At 42.6% G+C, this 6000-nt stretch overlaps 1 protein-coding gene across 3 annotated transcripts in view; it reads right to left on the reverse strand.

Annotated features, from left to right (window-relative positions):
* The window catches only part of LOC109913757 (E3 ubiquitin-protein ligase MGRN1-like), a 389727-nt gene that overhangs the window by 172787 nt on the left and 210940 nt on the right, over window positions 1-6000 (reverse strand). The window lies entirely within an intron of this gene.

Raw genomic sequence — 6000 nt, forward strand, 5'->3', positions numbered from 1 at the left:
ATCCATACACACCATTTCTAACCAAACAACAATCCAATGCCCCTCTTGAATGTTTCAATTGAATCTGCCTCAACCACATTTCCAGGCAGTGCATTCTAGACCCTAACTCCTCTCTGTGTGAAAATGCTTTTTTCTGACATCATCCTTGTTTTGTTTGCAAAATACTTTAAACATTTTATTGCAAACATATAATATACCACAAAATGTTTTTCCATGTTAAGGGCATTATACAGAAGTTACTGGTGGTATATAATTAACCTCAACAGTTCACTGGTTGCTATTGTTTCTGATTGTACTGACAACTAGATCAAAAATTACACGACACCAGGTTATAGTCCAACAGGTTTATTTGAAATCACAAGCTTTCGGAGTCTTGCTCCTTTTTCAGGTGTCAGTGAGAGAAGTGGCATCAGATACAGAATTTATAAGCAAAAGATCAAAGGGTCAGAGAACTGATGTGAATGTATCGAACAAACCTAAGATGGCTGTTTAATCTTTAATCAGTTAGAAAGGAGATGCAGGTTTTGATTGATTAATATGCAAATCCCAGAATTACTTTCAAGTCACTGCCCTGAGAAACTAAAACAAATTGTGTGCTTTTTGAACAAATAAAACGTATCTGCAGTTACAAATCTGCAAATGCAAATTCACCCCATACATTTATATGTGTGCATGCGTGTGTGTGTGAGAGAGGGACAGAGAGAGAAAGAAAGTGAGTGTGTGTGTGTGTGTGAGTGTGTGTGAGACAAGGAGAGAGAGAGTGTGTGTGTGTTTGTGTTTGTGTGTATGTGTGCATGAAGCTGACAATTAGAGTTAGAGGATTCTCTACACCCTATTAACAGAGCTACAATGGAATGATACTTATTGTATCAATGTTAGCTTAGGAGGAAAACTGAAGTTGACAAGTTGAGTCAGGCTTTCTAGAATTCACACCCTTATACCAGCAATTCCAGCCACTCTTGTTAGCTGCTTGCTTGCCATAGTCTGGGATTTAATTACAAATCAAATATTTGTGTTGAAAGTGTTTCATTCAGGAAGGTGCAAAACTTATTGCTTAAGCTTTGCGAATGATGTAAGCCAAGGAATTAGCCCCTCACAGATTAATAAGTGATGCCAATAAAAAAATCGATGAATGTTTTCAAAAGTGAACATTAAGGTCTATACTGGAATCGTATATTTATACTTGATTTATACTTGATAGAAATTTATTATACAGATATTACCTGTGTAGAGTAAGAACAATAGGGCTGTTCATACATTTACCTTAAATTTTGCTCTGAGCCACAAATTGAAGGGCTTCAAGAAGTCTATGTCAAAATTTGGGGAGTATCGTTGTTAAAAATACAATTGAAAACTTGGTCAAATCATAATACCACAGTCAAAACTTGGTGGTGAGTACACTTGCAGCTATTTAGTGTAGAATAAAATAACAGTTGCATTTTTGCTGTGACTCTATGAACCGACAATGTTTGAATATACTGACTTACCTACACTGCAGGAAGTCACCCAGTTGCACATCATTCAGCATTTTACAACAAAAGAATGATGTTAGTGTTTTAAGTGATTATCTGCACACCATACGATTGTCATACAAAGTATCTAGAGACAAGTGAGAATTTTTTTAGTCATCCATGGGATGGGGACATCACTAGCTGGGCCAGCGTTTATTGCCCATCCCTAGTTGCACCCTTGAGAAAGTGGTGTGAGCTGCCTTCTTGAACTGTTGCAGTCCACATGCTGTGGGTTGACCCACAATGTCCTTAAGGAGGGAAATCCAGGATTTTGACCCAGTAACACTAAAGCAACAGTGATATAATTCCAAGTCAGGATGGTGAGTGGCTTGGAGGGGAACTTGAAGGTGTTGGTGTTCCCATGTATCTACTGCCCTTGTCTTTCCAGATGGAAGTGGTTGTGGGTTTGGAAGGTGCTGTCTTTGGATCTTTGGTGAATTTCTGCAGTGCATGTTGTAGATAGTGTACACTGCTGCTACCGAGTGTCCAGTGGTAGAGAGAGGGGATGTTTGTGGAAGTGGTGTCAATTCATAATGTTGCTTTGACCTGGATGGTGTAAAGCTTCTTGAGTGTTGTTGGGGCTGTACCTATCCAGGCAAGTGGGGAGTATTCCATCACATGCCTGACTTGTGCTTTCTGGTTGGTGGGCAGGCTTTTGGGAGTCAGGAGATGAGTTGTTTTCTGTAGGATTCCCAGCTTCTGGCCTGCTTTTGTAGCCATTGTATTTATATGGCTAGACCAGTTGAGTTCCTGGTCATTCGTATCCCCCAGGGTGTTGGTGGTGGAGGATCCAGTGATGGTAGCGCCATTGAATGTCAAGGGAGGTGTCTCTTATTGGAGATGCTCATTGCCTGGTACATGTATGACACAAATGATACTTGCCACTTTTTAGACCAAGACTGGATATTATCCAGAACTTGTTGTATTTGAACATGGTACCTGAGGAGTCGTGAATGGAGCTGAACATTGTGCAATCATTGGCGAACATCCCCAGTTCTGGCCATATGATCAAAGAAAGGCCACTGATGGAACTAGCTGAGGATGACTGGGCCTAGGACACTACCCTGAGGAACTCCTGGAGCTGAGATATCTGACCTCCAACAACCACAACCATTGTTCTTTATGATAGGTGTGACTCCAACCAGTGGAAGGTTTTCCCCTGACTCCCATTGGTTCTAGTTTTGCTTGAGCTCCAAGACGTTGCACTTGGTTAAGCAGCCACTGTCATCCATTCTCTGGAATTCAGCTTTCTTGACTGTGTTTTAACCATAGCTGTAATGAGGAGCTGAGTGACCATGTAGGCACCCAAACTGGGCATCAATGAGCAGGTTGTTGCTGAGTAGGCGCTGTTGATGACTGTTTCCACCACCTTACTGATGATCAAAAGTCACCTCCTCCCAATTTTGGACAAGACCCCAATTGTTGGTAAGTATTTGCTATCGTCATTTAAACATAGAACATAGAACAAAGAACAGTACAGCACGGTACAGGCCCTTCAGCCCACGATGTTGTGCCAACCTATTATCCTACTCTAAGATCATACCCAACGTTTTACTATCATCCCTGTGCCTATCCAAGAGTCACTTAAATGTCCCTAATGTATCTGACTCCACTACCACTGCCGGCAGCGCATTCCACACGCCCACCACTCTCTGTGTGTAAAGAAACTACTTCTGACATCTCCCCTATACCTTCCTCCAATCACCTTAAAATTATGCCCCCTTGTAATAGTCATTTCTGCCCTGGTAAAAAGTCTTTGGTTATCGACTCTATCCATGCCTATCATCATCTTGTACACCTCTATCAAGTCACCTCTCATCCTTCTTCGATCCAATGAGATAAGCCTTAGCTCCCTCAACCTTTCCTCGTAAGACCTGCCCTCCAGTCCAGGCAGCATCCTGGTAAACCTCCTCTGCACCCTCTCTAAAGCTTCCACATCCTTCCTATAATGAGGCAACCAGAACTGAACACAATATTCTAAGTGTGATCTAACCAGGGTTTTATAAAGCTACAGCATAACCTCGCGGCTCTTAAACGCAATTCCCCTGCCAATGAGACCCAACACACCATACGCCTTCTTAACAACCCTATCAACTTGGGTAGAAAATTTGAGGGATCTTTGGACATGGACCCCAAGATCCCTCTGTTCCTCCACACTGCCAAGAATCCTGCCATTAACCCTGTATTCTGCATTCAAATTCGACCTTCCAAAATGAATCACTTCACACTTTTCTGGGTTGAATTCCATCTGCCATTTCTTTGCCCAGCTCAGCATCCTGTCAATGTCCCATTGCAACCTACAACAGCCCTCCATGCTGTCCACAACTCCACCAACCTTCATGTCATCGGCAAACTTACTAACCCACCCTTCCACTTCCTCATCCAAGTCATTTATAAAGATCACAAAGAGCAGGGGTTCCAGAACAGATCCCTGCAGAACACCACTGGTCACCGAGCTCCAGGCTGAATACTTTCTATCTACTACCACCCTCTGTCTTCTATTGTCAGCCAATTCTGCATCCAGACAGCCAAATTTCCCTGAATCCCATGCCTCCTTACTTTCTGAATGAGCGTCCATGTGGAACCTTATCGAATGCCTTGCTAAAATCCATATACACCACATCCACTGCTCTACCTTCATCGATGTGTTTTGTCACATCCTCAAAGAATTCAATAAGGCTTGTGAGGCCTGACCTGCCCCTCACAAAGCCATGCTGACTATTTCTAATCAAACTGTGCTTTTCCAAATAATCATAAATGCTATCTCTCAGAATCCTCTCCAATAATTTGCCCATCACAGAAGTAAGACTGACTGGTCTGTAATTCCCAGTATTATCCCTATTCCCTTTCTTGAACAAGGGAATAACATTTGCCACCCTCCAATCATCTGGTACTACTCCAGTGGACAGTGAGGACGCAAAGATCATTGCCAAAGGGGCAGCAATCTCTTCGTTCGCTTCCCGTACAACCTTGTGTATATCCCGTCTGGCCCAGGGGACTTATCTAGTCTCATGTTTTTAAAATTTCTATCACATCCTCCTTCCTAACATCAACCTGTTCGAGCATATCTGCCTGTTTCATGCTGTCCTCACAAACATCAAGGTCCCTCTCACTGGTGAATACTGAAGCAAAGTATTCATTAAGGACCTCCCCTACTTCCTCTGACTCCACGAACAAGTTCTCTCTATTATCCCTGATTGACCCTACCCTCACTCTGGCCATCCTCTTGTTCCTCACATAAGTATAGAACACCTTGGGATTTTCCATAATCCTACCCACCAAGGTTTTTTCATACCTCCTTCTAACTCTCCTAAGTCCATTCTTCAGTTCCTTCTGGGCTACATTCTAACCCTCTAGAGCCCTGTCTGATCCTTGCTTCCTCAACCTTTAGTAAACTTCCTTCTTCCTCTTGACTAGGTGTTCAACATGTCATGTCATCCAAGGTTCCTTCACCTTACCATCCTTTCCTTGCCTCAGTGGGGCAAACCTATCCAGTAACTGTAGCAAGTGCTCCCTAAACAACCTCCACAGTTCTGTTGTGCATTTCCCTGAGAACATTTGTTCCAAATTTATGCTCCGCAGTTCTTGCCAAAGAGCATTGTAATTCCCCCTCCCCCAATTAAATACTTTTCCATACTGCCTGGTCCTATCCCTCTCCATGACTATAGTAAAGGTCAGGGAGTTGTGATCACTATCACCAAATGCTCTCCCACTGAGAGATCTGACACCTGGCCTGGTTCGTTGCCAAGCATCAAATCCAATATGGCCTCCCCTCTAGTCGGCCTATCTATATATTGAGTCAGAAATCCTTCCTGGACACAACTGACAAAATCTGCTCCATCCAAACTATTTGCACTTAGGAGGTTCCAGTCTGGTGCCCAGATCAATGCAAAGTGGGTGTGTCCAGTTCCATTCATTTTTTGAGACATCTTAGTGGTTGATACAACTGAATGGCTTGTGAGGTCATTTAACAGTCAACCACATTGCTGTGGATCTGGAGACACATGTATGTCAGACAATGTCAGGGTGATAGATTTTCTTCCCTAAAGGGCATTGGTGAGTCAGATGAATTTTCATGACAATTGATTCATGGACATTACTAGACTTTTAATTCCAGATTTTATTAAATTCAAATTCCACCATTTGTTGTGCTGGAATCCCTGGAATAGTGTCTGGATCTCTGTATTACTTGTCTAGTGGCAACATCTCTACATCATCATCTCCCATTATGGAATGTCATATTTAATGACCTTGCAGAATATCTCTTTGTGTGCATTTCTTCTCTAGTTTTGAGGCAGTTTTGGTTTCTGCTAGATGCCAAAATTACTGCATATATTTAAATTAAGTGTCAGGCCTGATTTGAAGGCGAAGCAATGTGAGATTACAGTAGATAGTAGGAACTGCAGATGCTGGAGAATCTGAGATAACAAGGTGTAGAGCTGGATGAACACAGCAGGCCAAGCAGCATCAGAGGAGCAGGAAGGCTGAC

Source organism: Rhincodon typus, chromosome 21 (assembly GCF_021869965.1).
Source record: "Rhincodon typus isolate 14 chromosome 21, sRhiTyp1.1, whole genome shotgun sequence".
Lineage (NCBI taxonomy): Eukaryota > Metazoa > Chordata > Chondrichthyes > Orectolobiformes > Rhincodontidae > Rhincodon > Rhincodon typus.